The 13,499-nt window shown below is 44.3% G+C and overlaps 1 protein-coding gene across 5 annotated transcripts in view; it reads left to right on the plus strand.

Annotated features, from left to right (window-relative positions):
* Positions 1–13,499, plus strand: part of NCK2 (NCK adaptor protein 2) — a 150,868-nt gene that overhangs the window by 8,474 nt on the left and 128,895 nt on the right. The window contains exon 1 of one of the 5 annotated variants that reach the window (XM_077960231.1): positions 11,404–11,682. The exons of the other annotated variants lie outside the window; for them this stretch is intronic. The gene's annotated coding sequence lies outside the window, so the exon portion shown is untranslated. Of the gene's footprint in view, positions 1–11,403; positions 11,683–13,499 lie in introns of those variants that run through there. 5 annotated transcript variants of the gene reach the window in all.

The following is a 13,499-nucleotide window of genomic DNA, read 5'->3' on the forward strand; positions in this document are numbered from 1 at the left end:
GGAACTGCAGTGGCACTGGGTGAGGGGGAGTATTTTCTGTTGTAGTCACAGAGTATTAGTTCAAGTGGCCACGTAGGTGCCATCGTACATGCCTGGGTGATGTCCCTCTACATCAGTAGCTGTGTGGTGGGTCCCCACCCTTGTCTCTCCGCACTAGGGGCTGAGAAAACAGGAGTGTGTGTCTTCTCACTCGTCCAGGTGGCCCGCGGGCCTTTGTGATGTTGGAATAGCTTGCACAAGGCCATTTTTGCTGCTGCCATTTTTCCTTAATGAGTTGCTGTTGTTGAAGTGAAGGTAGGCAGGTAGGTTCTTGCTGAAAACCTTGTAGCAGGACATACTAAATCCTTTTCCTTTGTGCTTTTATGACATCTGGGAAGGTCTTGAATTCTAAGGTGGGTTTGAAATCTGCTTCTGAGGTCATGAGAGAGGCCAGGTCAAGTCCAAATACGGATTCTTGGGAGACTGCTGCTACAGGTCCTGATGGGAACTCTGACACTGGCTGTTCTTCCAAGTGAGTTGTCTGTGCCAGCTTCTTGAACCTACCCTTTTGTGTTGGGAGGGCCACTGGGGCCATTAGAGGATTGAGCAGCCCTCCCTGGAGCAGATGGAACTGAGACAGGACTGTGAGTCTGGCGTCTTTGTGGGGAGAAGCTCCTGCGTGTTCCAAGTTTTGGAGGGGCTGCAACTTGGGTGGTTTCTTTCAACTCACAGGTTTAGATTTGCAGTCACACTGCCTCTCATGTGGCACTTCTGTGCCTAGCAGGTTCCAGGATGTGTGTGGCAAAGATTTGTTTACTTAAACATGCTTAATTTCCCAGCAATGGTGGGGGCAGCCCGGAAGTGAAAAGTAAGACAATGGTGAGATCACAGGGAGATGCCTAGAAAGACGCCCATGCCCATCTTGGAAGACAAAGTCCATCAATGTCTCCTTCGATTTTCCTTAAAGGTTGTGTCTCTGTTTAATATCTTTTTTTTTTTTTTTTTTTTTGAGACGGAGTCTCGCTCTGTCGCCCAGGCTGGAGTGCAGTGGCTGGATCTCAGCTCACTGCAAGCTCCGCCTCCCGAGTTCACGCCATTCTCCTGCCTCAGTCTCCTGAGTAGCTGGGACTACAGGCGCGCGCCACCACGCCCCGCTAGTTTTTTGCATTTTTTTACTAGAGACGGGGTTTCACTGTGTTAGCCAGGATGGTGTTGATCTCCTGACCTCGTGATCCGCCCATCTCGGCCTCCCAAAGTGTTGGGATTACAGGCTTGAGCCACCGTGCCCAGCCTGTTTAATATCTTAAGAATTTTGACTGAGTATTTCAGGATGTCTGCAAGTCAACAAATATTTTAATTATGTCGCTTATGAGCCTGGCTACAGGAGAGAAGAGCAGTTGCTGTCTCTTTCACGCTTTCCCTCTCATCAGCTGTCTTCATTTTAAGGACAATCACTTTAAAAGCTTGTATTCCTGTTTGTGTGTGTCTGTGGGAGGTTGGGGGTGGGGATGCATTGGTAAGAAAACAGCCTCCCCAACAACTTTTTTTTTTTTTAACTGCTTTGCATGATGGAAGCCAACTTGGAGACATTGACATAAAAACCACAAGCTGCTTGAGTATTTTTGAGACCAAAAAATAACAAGGGATTCAGGGAGTTATCTTGAGACAGTTTTCAGGAAATTTAATATAGGTGAAGAGTGAATTTTTATCAAATGATTTAAAAAAATGAAACAAGGTTGGTAGCAGAATCTAGCAAGATGGTTATAAAAACAGATTTTTTTTTTCTTTCCAGCCATTTCCATTCTTTCTTTCCATTCTTCTGGTTCTCCCCTCACTTTTTTGTGTGTGACTCCCCTCATCCCGTCTTTCCCACCCTGAACACCGTTTATCTTAAAGTGTGTGTGTTTCCTATCTGTCTTTGTTACTGCACTCATAGGACTTTTTTTTATGTGCTTCTGTTACTGTCTTCTTAGGACCTTCCTATCTTGGATTTAGAAGGTTCTCTTCCCTTAAATTAAGCCATCTGCACCTTATCCCTCAGACATCCCAGTGGGTGCAGCCGATTCCGTCTTCTTAAGAAGTAGGTTTTCCTTTCATGAATGCCTCTGGTTGCTGAGGGTTCCATGTATAAGGAAGAAAATATGTTTTCAATACACTGCACATTCATATATGTTGCTTCTCATTCATTTTAGATCTTATTAGTTATTAGAACTAGATTGGGAAGTAGAAACAATTTACCTGTGCAGGTACACAAATATCTTTTTAAATGTTAGTATTTTGAGAGACTTAATTGAGATCCGAACCCACGTCTATAAATTCGTGGTTCTCAGCTGGGGCAGTTTTGCCCATGTGGACATTTGGTGATGTCGGGAGATATTTTTCATTGTCATGCCTGTGGGGTGCTACTGACATTTAGCGGGATGCTAGACCAGGGATGCTACTAAATATCCCGCAATGTATAGGACAGCCTCCACAACAAAGAATTAACCAGTTCAAAATGTCAGTATTTAAGCAACCTTGATATAAGTGAATGCTGCTCTGCTTTATTTCAATATTTAAGCCAGAGGCACATGCATTCCTTCACACAGTTGCCTTTGGAGATCAATTTCTTTTCCATTTTAATAAACATAGTGAAAAAATACATATGTAGCTATCTAAACACAATTTATACATGTATGCAGTTAAATGGGTAAAGGAGAAACTGTAATGTAACTGACTTAGCCGTGTTTTTTGTTGATCTGTAATAATATGAGTGTTAAAGTAATGACAGACGTTACTTTTTTATTTTCTCATTCAACATATTTGGACCATAAACATACAAAATGCTGATTTTGCGGGAAACATTTTGATATCCGGCTGGGATGTGATGAAAGTACATTCTCCTCAGAATGCCCACTGATGTGGAAGTAATGAGGGAGCTTTTATCAATTACTTTTAATAAGTAATTGATTTTCAGAGTTTGGCCTAATCAAAGACATCTGTTTTCTTAGCTCAGAAGCCTTACGTTGGTGATTGTCTACAGAAGAAAATTTGTCTTTGTTGTTACTAAGGTTCATAGGATTCTAGGTTCAGCCTGATAGTTTTTGAGCTGGTCACATATGTTAGCTTTTGAATGTTTAATTTCCTTCTTTGCATAGTTCTAAAATAAACTCCTCAGGGGAGAGAGACTAAAAATATCACAAATTAGACCCTACGAAGGGAAAAGGAAAGGGGAAATTCTGATCTGGCTGTTAGTCGCTGACTCCCAGTGTCTACAAAGCTGCTTATTACCTGGCTGCTGCTAGCATATGGTGTTTGCTGTCTGAATGTACTTTTTTTCTTTAAAATAGGCCCTTACTTGATCAAGTAGGGTGATCAAGTATGGTGTTGATCAGATGCCTCGAGATGAAGAGAACTGTCAATTAGAAGTTCCCTTGGCCTTCTCACTGTCTGCTTTGTATAAATTATTTCCTGTTCCGTTGTTCTTCCCTTTGACTTTGTTGCTTCTTACCCCTCTCTTCCTGTGCTGTTTCTAGGATAAGCACAAAATCAGCACTTTGCAAAATTTGGAGCTTTCCTTGGTGGAGGTAGTTAAAAGTACAATCAATCTTTTCCTTTCCTCAATCGTCAGGTCTCATATGGACTGAGAAAGACCTCTGAGAAATTAATAGTAATTCTTTGGACAGACTGGAAAGTTCTGAAGTTGCAACTTTGGAACAATGTGTTTTTCTCTTTATTACTTGCACACTTTGTATCATTTGATTCTAACTTTGTCAGGTAGAGAGAGGCCAGTGCTGTTAATTAGCCCTTATTTAGATGAGGAAAGCGTGGGTCCCTCACCACAGCACAGTGACTGGCCCACTGGGGTCCTGTGGTGAGTGGCCATGGGGAAACGTCAGGCCCAAGCAGTGTGGCATGTGGGATGTCCTAGCTCCAGAGCGCCTGGCCCTGGACTTCATTCTGGCTTTGTATTGATGTTATTGAAGTCCGGTCCTCCCTCAAAACATTTGCCTTCGCGCAGTGACTGCTTGGCTTTCCATTACAATGGGAGCTGGATTCAAATAGTGTCATTCTGAACTTTACATTTTATTTTATGAGATGGAGTTTCGCTCGACACCCTGGCTGGAGTGCAATGGCGCGATCTCAGCTCATCGCAACCTCCGCCTCCCGGGTTCAAGCGATTCTCCTGCCTCAGCCTCCCGAGTAGCTGGGATTACAGGCATGCACCACCATGCCCGGCTAATTTTGTATTTTTAGTAGAGATGGGGTTTCTTCATGTTGGTTAGGATGGTCTTGTACTCCTGACCTCAGGTGATCTGCCCGCCTCGGCCTCCCAAAGTGCTGGGATTACAAGCGTGAGCCACTGCGCCTGGCCCCCTGCACCTGGCCCCATTGTGAACTTTATTAATGGCTCATGTGAATCCGAACTTCAGCAATCTGGATTCATATGAGGAATAGAGATGGAGAGACTCCTTTTCCTTTGCTACTAATTTGGCTCAAATTGCATAGCGAAGTTTTAAACTCTCCTGACCTCTGTTTTGTGTTCTGTGAAACTAGGGGTTGCCTGTAATGTGCTTTCACAACCTTTTATAGCCCCAACTTTCCCTGTGTTAAAATTGAGATGGGACAGAACGTTGATGATTAGGGAATTGTTTTTCTTCAAAGCGGCATGGGATGAACTGACTTATGTGTAAATTGATGTTGCTGTTGCTTTTCTCTGAATATAGTTAGGAGGACTGGAAGTGTATGGGTGCAGAGATGTGGAAAAGCTGTGCTGTTCATCCTGATGCCACCGACAGGTCAGACTGTTCTCCTGGCTGTGTTTTCACTCAGTCGTGTACCTGCAGTTCATACCTACAGAGGACCGGCTGTGGGCCAGGCACTGTGCTGGGTGCCGTGGGAAAACCGCAGCAAACCAGACAAACACTGGCCCTCAGGGAGCCTGTAAACCAGTGTAGAGTTCTTACAAGCTCACAATCCACTGTAATCTTAATTAACAAGTATGGAAAATGACGTTCGCCATCTCTGGGTGGGGGAAGCACATATGGGAAGTCCCCCCTAACCTCTAACCCCCCCCTCAAGGCCAGGCAGAATTCATTTGAAGCATTCCGGAGGATAGTATTTTCTTCGAGATCCTTAGAAGCTCTTCAGTACACAGGCAACCCCTGGATACTGGAATTGTCACCTGAGCTGAGATGTTCGCATGCCAGTTGTAAGCCCGGTCCCCACCACAGCTGGGGTGAAGCACCTCTATTCTCTCATGCCGGGATGGCTGTTATTATTCCAGGGCCTGGATGAAGCTCAGTTAGTTTGCTTAGGATGAACACATGATTTGTTGGTCAATTTTCAGATAATGTGAACTCTACTTACATGTTGTTTATTGCTTAAGAGCTTTATCTCTTAAAAATGAGTAAACTACTTGGCGCTTTGAGTGGAATGCAGGTGTCATGTAGCACACTAATACTTCCTTGTTTTTTTTTAAATTGATAATGGCATAAATGCATTATGCCATCACATTTAATATAGAGATGTAAGTAATTTAATCACATTACTTCTCTTGGATTAGTAATGAATATTGCAAATCAATCCTGTGCACACATTTTACAGGTTTGTTTTTTTATCCTATTGATGGTTTCATTTGAACTGCGTTTGGAAATTTAGTTTATTTCTTATTCCATTGTAGATGTTCATTTTTGTATTTTTTTTTTTTTTTTTTTTTTCTGAGACAGAGTTTCACTCTGTCACCCAGGCTGGAGTACAGTAGTGTGATCTCGGCTCACTGCAACCTCTGCCTCCTGGGTTCAAGCAATTCTTCTGCCTCAGCCTCTTGAGTAGCTGGGACTACAGGTATGCGCCACCATGCCCAGCTAATTTTTATATTTTTAGTAGAGACAGGATTTCACCATATTGGCCAGGCTGGTCTTGAACTCCTGACCTTGTGATCTGCCTGCCTTGGCCTCCGAAAGTGCTGGGATTACAGGTGTGAGCCACTGAGCCTGGTCCGTTTTTGTGTTTTTCAAATGTGGTGTTGCAAATTCTACTCAGTACTGACTACTCAGTCGTCAAGACTGGTACTTCTAACCAGTACCCAGATTACTGTACTGCTCTGACAGTAAGTTGTTACAAAACTATTTTCTAAAGGTTGGAACTGATTGCAGGGTTTACATTTAAACTGTGTTTAACATCTGAAACTAAATTAATGCTAGCATTCAAAACTAGTAAAATCATAGTGATTTATCCCCTATTTGACACTGAACCAGCAGACATTTCCCTTAGCTTTTGGTGACATGGATTAAAATAAAATGGTTTTGGTGATTTACTATAATAATTAATGCTTAGTGTTTTGAATGAACTTAATTTGCGAATAATGATAATTTAAATCTGAGTTTCATACAATTTTAAAGATTGATCAAATACCTAGATTCCTGGTTCTTGGGCCTTCAGAAGGAGAGAATTTCATGTGTTAAGTCCTTATTTGGTCTCATTCAAGGGAACAAGATTTTTTTGTTTGTTTATAAACACATGTAGTATATCATTTTACATATTCAAGTACACATAGTATGTTATCTGGAGAAGGCAGAAAATTGTATTGCATTTCAGCCATGTGATACCCTCACATTAGTGTATTAAGCTGATCAATAGGGGTATTTATTTCCTTTTGTTGAGCAGTGTTTTAACTTTTCCACAGTGTAATTTGTTATTGTTGAAAGTCAACCATGTTACCTTATACATACAGGCTTTTATATAATATTACACATAAAAACATATAGTATTTTTTTTTAAGTAAGCCCTTAATTTTAGAATAGATTTTAAATTTACAGAAAAGTTTCAAAGATAATACAGAGGATTCTGATACAAACTGTGTCTACTTTCCCCTGTGATTCGCATCTTACGTTACTATAGTACTTTGGTTACATCTAATTAACCCGTATTGGTACGTTATTGTTAAGTCCATAGTTTGTTTGCCCTGACATCCTTTTTCTGTCCCAGGATCCCATCCAGGGCACATTTTCCTTGGTCTCTGTAGCACCTCTGATCCGGGACAGTTTCTTAGACTCGCCTTGTTTTTAATGACTTGACAGATTTGAGGAACACAACTGCTTTTCAGGTGTTTTGTAGATTGTCCATCAGTTGAGAGTTGTCAGATGTTTTTTTCGTGTTAGTCTGGAGTTACCGGTTTGGGGAGGAAGGCCACCAAGGTCATGTGCCATTTTCCATTAAGGGTCCATGCGATCAGCGTTACTTAACGATGGTTGATGATGTTGACCTTGATCACCTGGCCCAGGTAGTGTTTGTCAGGAGACTCCACTGTCAAGTGACTTTTCCTTTCTTTCCACACTGCAGTCTTTGGAAGGAAGTCACTTAAGGAAGAGGGAGTTCAGCTCTACCTCCAGTAGGGGTTGTATTTACATTAGTTATTTAGAATTCTATCTGAGAGATGTATCTATTCCCCTCAAGGGACCAAGATTTTCAGTGGGCATAGAAGGCACTGTGGCACAGACAGCCCCTTGGCACTGTTGCAGAGGAGGTGACGGGATAGGATGGTGCCCCAACATGGGGTTTCCAGAATGTGGTCCTGGGCTGTGGAGAAAGGTAAATTCCAGGGACCTGCCTGGAATCTCCTAACTTACCCTCGTGGGATGGGTTGGTCTGGAATTCGTCCTGTTGAAGGAGTTCCCCGGGTGATTCTGATGCATATTCAAAGTTGAGAACCTCTGCTGTGGATTAGCACTGGAACCCCAGGTGTGCTGGCCAGGAGTCAGGCCCTCACCTGCATCCTTGCCATTCACACCTCTTCCCTGCTGGTGGCATCTACCTCTGAGGTTCTCTGTGTAACCACTCCTTCCACGGTTTTGACCACCTCTTGGATCTCTCCATCTGAGGCTCCCTGTGTATCAACCAAGGGTCTTCGCTTTCTCGATAACTTCATTCTTAGTTTGGTGGGCCCAGAGTTCCAGTAAAGGGAGAAACCAGTTACAGCTGAGAACCCTACTGTGGAAAGGCCAGTCAGGGCCTGGGTAGGGAGGTCCCTAGATGCCAGGCTTCTCTGAAAATGGTTTTGTTACATGTGAGAGAGAGAGAGGCGGAGACAACGAGACCCCACGTGGACTGTGTTCAGGTTTGGGCAAATAAGAAATCACCAAAAAATCTTTATACTTTCTACATGTGTCATGCCTTGCGCTTTGGGACAACCTTAACTCTTGGGCACATTCCCTGGTTGAAGTGGGAGGGCAGTGGCCTGAAGAGGTTTCTTTGGGGTTGGGATCTGGGTGGGCCTTATCCTGGTGCAGCCTGAGGAAGCCCTGGGCTGTGACTGGGCTCATGAAATGGTCCCAGCCCGGTGCCTAGACACCCAGCGTCTGAGGAAGGCATACTCCTCTTGTAGATGGGGGCCAGAGTCTGCCCTGAGGCCATGCTGGTGACCCTGCCCACCCACCCTGCCGGGCCTCTGCTGGGCAGGGAGGTTCAGGCATGTATGGGAGTGGAGGTATGGACAGGGCAGGCATTGGCTCAGAAGCTGGCGTGGGGAGGGGCTTGAAGGAGTCCATTTAACTCCTGGCTGACTGACTTCCAGAGAATCTTTTTTTGGGAAGGAGAAGAGTGGCTCACCTTTCTCTTGGGTACAGAAAAAGTCAGAGTTAAGGCCACCAGTTTCTCTTTCTGGTCACTACCTTCTACCTCCCAGTGATGGGACGATTCCAGGGTTGAGTGGAAGGCCAGGTCGGGGGACACTACTTCCTGCTCCACCTTTCCCAAACCATTATGCACAGATGAGAGAGACTCTATTGTATTCCTTCACCCGGATATAATTTATAGTAATGCATTCTGTTTATTAAAAAATGACTGGGCCGGGCAGGGTGGCTCATGCCTGTAATCCCAGCACTTTGGGAGGCTGTGGTGGGAGGATTGCTTGAGTCCAGGAGTTCCAGACCAGCTTGGGCAACATGGCAAAACCCTGTCTCTATAAAAAATACAAAACAATGAGCCGGGCATGGTGGCAGGTGCCTGTAGTCCCAGCTACTTGGGAGACTGAGGCAGGAGGATCACTTGAGCCTGGGAGGTCCAGGCTGCAGTGAGCCGTGATCAGGCCACTGTGCTCTAGCCTGGGTGACAGAGTGAGACCAGAAAAAAAAGACTGAATACAGACATGTGCACTGACCCTTTAGAACATGATTTTCTTTTCTTTTCAGTCTCTGCCTCCGTGTGACAGTTTACGTTTTCTCTTTTGTCGTGCAGATTTCTGATAAATTTTAAAAATATCTCGTCCTTTTTCTAAGTTTTTGCTTTGACTAATTTGAAGTTGCAAGTGTGGGTTTTGGTGGCTTTGTGTAGATGAATCACTTGACCTGAAAACAAGGACTTTTGCTTTGCTAGAAAATCAAGGACAGAGTTTCTGGAATGGACTGCTCTTGGGTTTTCCTTAGAGGAAGCTTGTGAGAAGCACAGTTTCTGTGCGTAAGAGTGGGCTTAAACCAGGTGATCTGCAAAGATTTCCTTCACCTCTCAAGTTGAAAGAGGCCTTGCCGAGGAAACAGGCAGCTAATGGGCAGAGCATCAAACCAGGGGAGTCTAGGTCCAGGCCCGGGTGCTTCCTGCTGTCAGGCTGCCTCCTCACACCAGCAGGCGTTCCTGGGATTCACAGCAACAAAAGAGCCCTCTGCTTTGAAAGGGGTTCAGTCGGTCGCTTCTGTAGTCTGGACTCTGGAATCTAGGGATTTGCTGAAGCTCATGGCCCAGGGTCTTGACGTAGTGTGAAGTTCTGAGTGATTTCCTAAAGACGGCGTCCTGAACCGTGGGCCTGTGGTGGTGAGTGCATGGACTTCAGGATATCTGTGAACTTTGGGGTGGGAAAAAAACATCCTTATTTCTACCAGCTTTTCACTGAAATTCAGTATTTCCTTCCTGCGTGAATGGAGGTAGCACAGCCCATGACATTTACAGTCATCAGAGAAATGGTCAGTTTTCCTGTTACATAATAGTGATGCAGGTGTGTTGAAAGAGTGACTGGCATTTATCATTGCTCTCAAATTATGGTCATTATTAGCGCTGCTGCTACCCTCTCGTTTGGCGTGTTAATAAGGAAATACGTAGATTACTATGTCTCAAGTTTGTTTTTAAGTAATATATTAATAACTGTGTTCCATATAGTTGCGTAAAATGAAAATCACTTAAAAGCAACCTGAGGCCAGGCGCAGTGGCTCACGCCTGTAATCCTAGCACTTTGGGAGGCCGAGGTGGGCAGATTGCCTGAGCTCAGGAGTTCGGAACCAGCCTGGGCAACATGGTGAAACCCCGTCTCTACTAAAAAATACAAAACAATTAGCCGGGCGTGGTGGTGGGAGCCTGTAATCCCACCTACTCGGGAGGCTGAGGCAGGAGAATTGCTTGAACCTAGGAGGCAGAGGTCGCAGTGAGCCGAGATCACCACTGCACTCCAGCCTGGGTGACAGAGCGAGACTCTGTCTCCAGAAAGAAAAAAAAAAAAAAAAAAAAAGCACCCTGAGGAGAAGGCCCTAGCCCTCACCATTCTGCCAAGGGGAGAGCAGGACCCCGCCAGGGACCAGGTATCACTATGTCCTCTGATGACCGAGCTGCTGGCCGGAGACAGTCTACATAGGCATTGCAGAAAGAAAAGTAGCTCGATTTTGCTGTCTAACAGAACTCTTCCCAGTCATGCGGTAATGACAAAACACGCCCCAAGTGGGTAAAATACAAACCTGTTCTCAAAAGAGAATATAGAAAGAATTCTATTTTAATTGGGCAAAAGCCTATTGTTTTTAAAAATTTTATTTAAGTTGTCATGGTGGGAAAAATTATATTCAATTTATTAGTCAAAAAGTGTACATTTGTGTTCTGGGATCTGTGATTATTTACTGTTACAGCAGCGGGGTTGGGGTGGGGTTGTGCTTTGGGAACTTAGGGGTTTATAATAACTTTCAGGATCAGGACAATGTATATGACTTAAAAAAAATCTCTTTTCGTGAAAAAGTTTGACTTTCTGATTCTCAGGCGTGTTGTGGCAAAATGGTCCCTGGAGTTTTTGACCCTGTGTTTAAAGAAATGTGCTATAAAATAAAAAATAATTTGGAAGAAGAATTGGCTCACACATTACTTGCATTGTGCCTTCTTGCATGTGGAACTATAAATACCAGCTACTAGAAGTTCCTTACAATGATGGACTGCGTGAAGGTACATTCTTAAAGTATTCATGTGGCAATAATAATAACTGATATTTATTGAGCACATAACGTGGCTAAGCATTTCATGTGTTGCCTAATGTAGTCCTCTCTCCAACCCCACAAGTCTGCCCTCAGCCCCGTTTAACAGATGAGGTAGCTGAGTTGGAGAAGCTAAGCAATTTATCCGAGTGCTAGTTCTGCCAGCTTCGCTTTGCAGAGCTCTCACGTGGGTGCGTTCTGTTTGCACGCCTGTTCGGTGATCCTCGGTGTGGGCCACAGCCTTGACCCTTCGGCTGCTTTTGCATCTGCACCCTGCAGGTTAAGGAGAGCCTGTGGGCAGACATCCCACATTCTTAATCATTTTAGCCCCGGAGCTCGAGTGGAAATGCTTCCTTCCACAGGGGTGTCTCAGCTCCACATGTTTATCGTCGGCCACCCTCCTAGGATTGCATCCCTGCAGGAGCCTGCAGCCTGCTCTGCTTCAAGGCTCAGCCACAAAGCTGCTTCAAAACCCGATGGCCTGCCTCATCTGACTGAGACAGAGGTGAGCAGGAGGCAGAATGATACTGGTCACTTGGCTCTGGTCTTCCAAGGTGGGGTTTTAGCAGTCTCAGGTAAAAGTGCAAACCAAACACACAGCTACTTTATGGAGACCTAGATTCCTGAGATGTATTTTTCTGGCATTGCTTTTTCTTGGTGTGAATTTCCTTTTAAAGATAGAGATAGTATACTGACTCTTAAGCGTAGTTTTTGAAAAGCGAGATGCTTCCTGTAATCTCACCATCCTGAAAGAGAAACTTTTCATATTTGCAGCTCGTCCTTGTAAGTATTTATAACTTTTATATAATTTTCTATTCTTCTCACTCTGAATATTTTTTCCACTTTACTAGTGTTTCAAATCCTTTTTTTTTCTTGTCGCGTGATATCTCATGGAGTTGAAAGCACTACAGTTGGATAAGCAGTGTGCTGAGCTGGACATTGAAATTTCTGCTCCGGTAGACAAGGTGCCTGTGTACATCTCTGGGTATATTTCTCTTCTTCAGTGGAACCATTTTTTTTTAACGTAAATTGCTTGGAGAGGGATTGCAGAGTTACATGGTATGGACGTCTTTATGGCTCTTGATGCATCTTGCCATAACACCCTTCCAAAGGGTTATGCCAATTTTCAGTAGTGCGGAAGTATCAATTTCACCCAAACTCTACTGCTTCTGAAAGTCAGTGTAAATGGCCCCTCCATAAAGGCGTTTTGGATTGATCTATTCTAGAGGACCGTGTCTCAGAGTGATGATAAAACAGTGTCACTGCTGTTTTGAAAACAAATTGACGAGAATTTGTACATACTGTGACTACTGTGTCCTTTAAAACAGGCTGACTCTAAAATGGTCCTTGAATTTCAGGGACTCTGCCAGTAGGATTTAGCATTCCATCGTGGTCATCCGGAGACCAGCCCCACTGCCAGTTCTTGGCGTTTCCTTTTGAGCTGGTGGTCCAGTTTTTGAAGGGACTCCCTGACGGCAGATGGAACATTCTCAGCCGTGGCATGACTTCTCCCTTTGTGGGTGACTTTAGCTTTTGTTAGTAGACTGTTCTGTGGGGACTTGTTTGGGGCATGGTGTCAGTGACAGGGCTAGATTATCGTATTTTTGGTCACTGGCTAAGTGAGACAGAGGTAACGGGATTTATTTTTTTAACTGCTAATATGTTCCTTAAAGACATTTTCAGAAACAGTCGCAAATATTTTAGATTTTCACACCCGTAACAGGCAGATAGCCTCCCACAGATACTGCTTAGAATAGGGTGTGTGTGTGTGTGTGTGTGCGCAAGTCTATGGAGGTATGTGTATTAGCTGTCTTTCGTTATATAAAAAATTAAGAGTCCAGGTAAGCCACACCCAAACTCCAGACCCACAGAGACAATAAATACGTGGGTGTAAGCTGCTGAATTTGCAGTGACTTGTTACGTGGCAGCAGGTGACACTTACACTGCACAGGTGTGACCAGTTCCTGATACTCTTGGTCAGACTTTGCTTCCTGCCAAGCAGGACTCCCTGAAATTGCTACCCTGGATAGTAGAAATTGCTTTACACCATTCCCCTCAAGAGTGTTAAAGGAGACAAAAGGATGAGGGGGAGGCGCAGATGGGGCTGAGTGGGGAACGGGGGCCTGAGAAGCACATTCTGGTAGCAGGAGAGTGTGGGAATGTGGGGCCTCCCCACCTGGGAAAGTCTGTATTCTGCATGGCTCTGGGAGGGCCTGAAAGGTGGGGGAGAACCTGATGTAGTTCTTTCTCCTTCTCTCGCCTCTTTTAGGTTTTCTTTTTCTTCTTTTATTTAGGGATGGGGTCTTGCTCTGTTGCCCAGGC

Source organism: Macaca mulatta, chromosome 13 (genome assembly GCF_049350105.2).
Source record: "Macaca mulatta isolate MMU2019108-1 chromosome 13, T2T-MMU8v2.0, whole genome shotgun sequence".
Classification (NCBI taxonomy): domain Eukaryota; kingdom Metazoa; phylum Chordata; class Mammalia; order Primates; family Cercopithecidae; genus Macaca; species Macaca mulatta.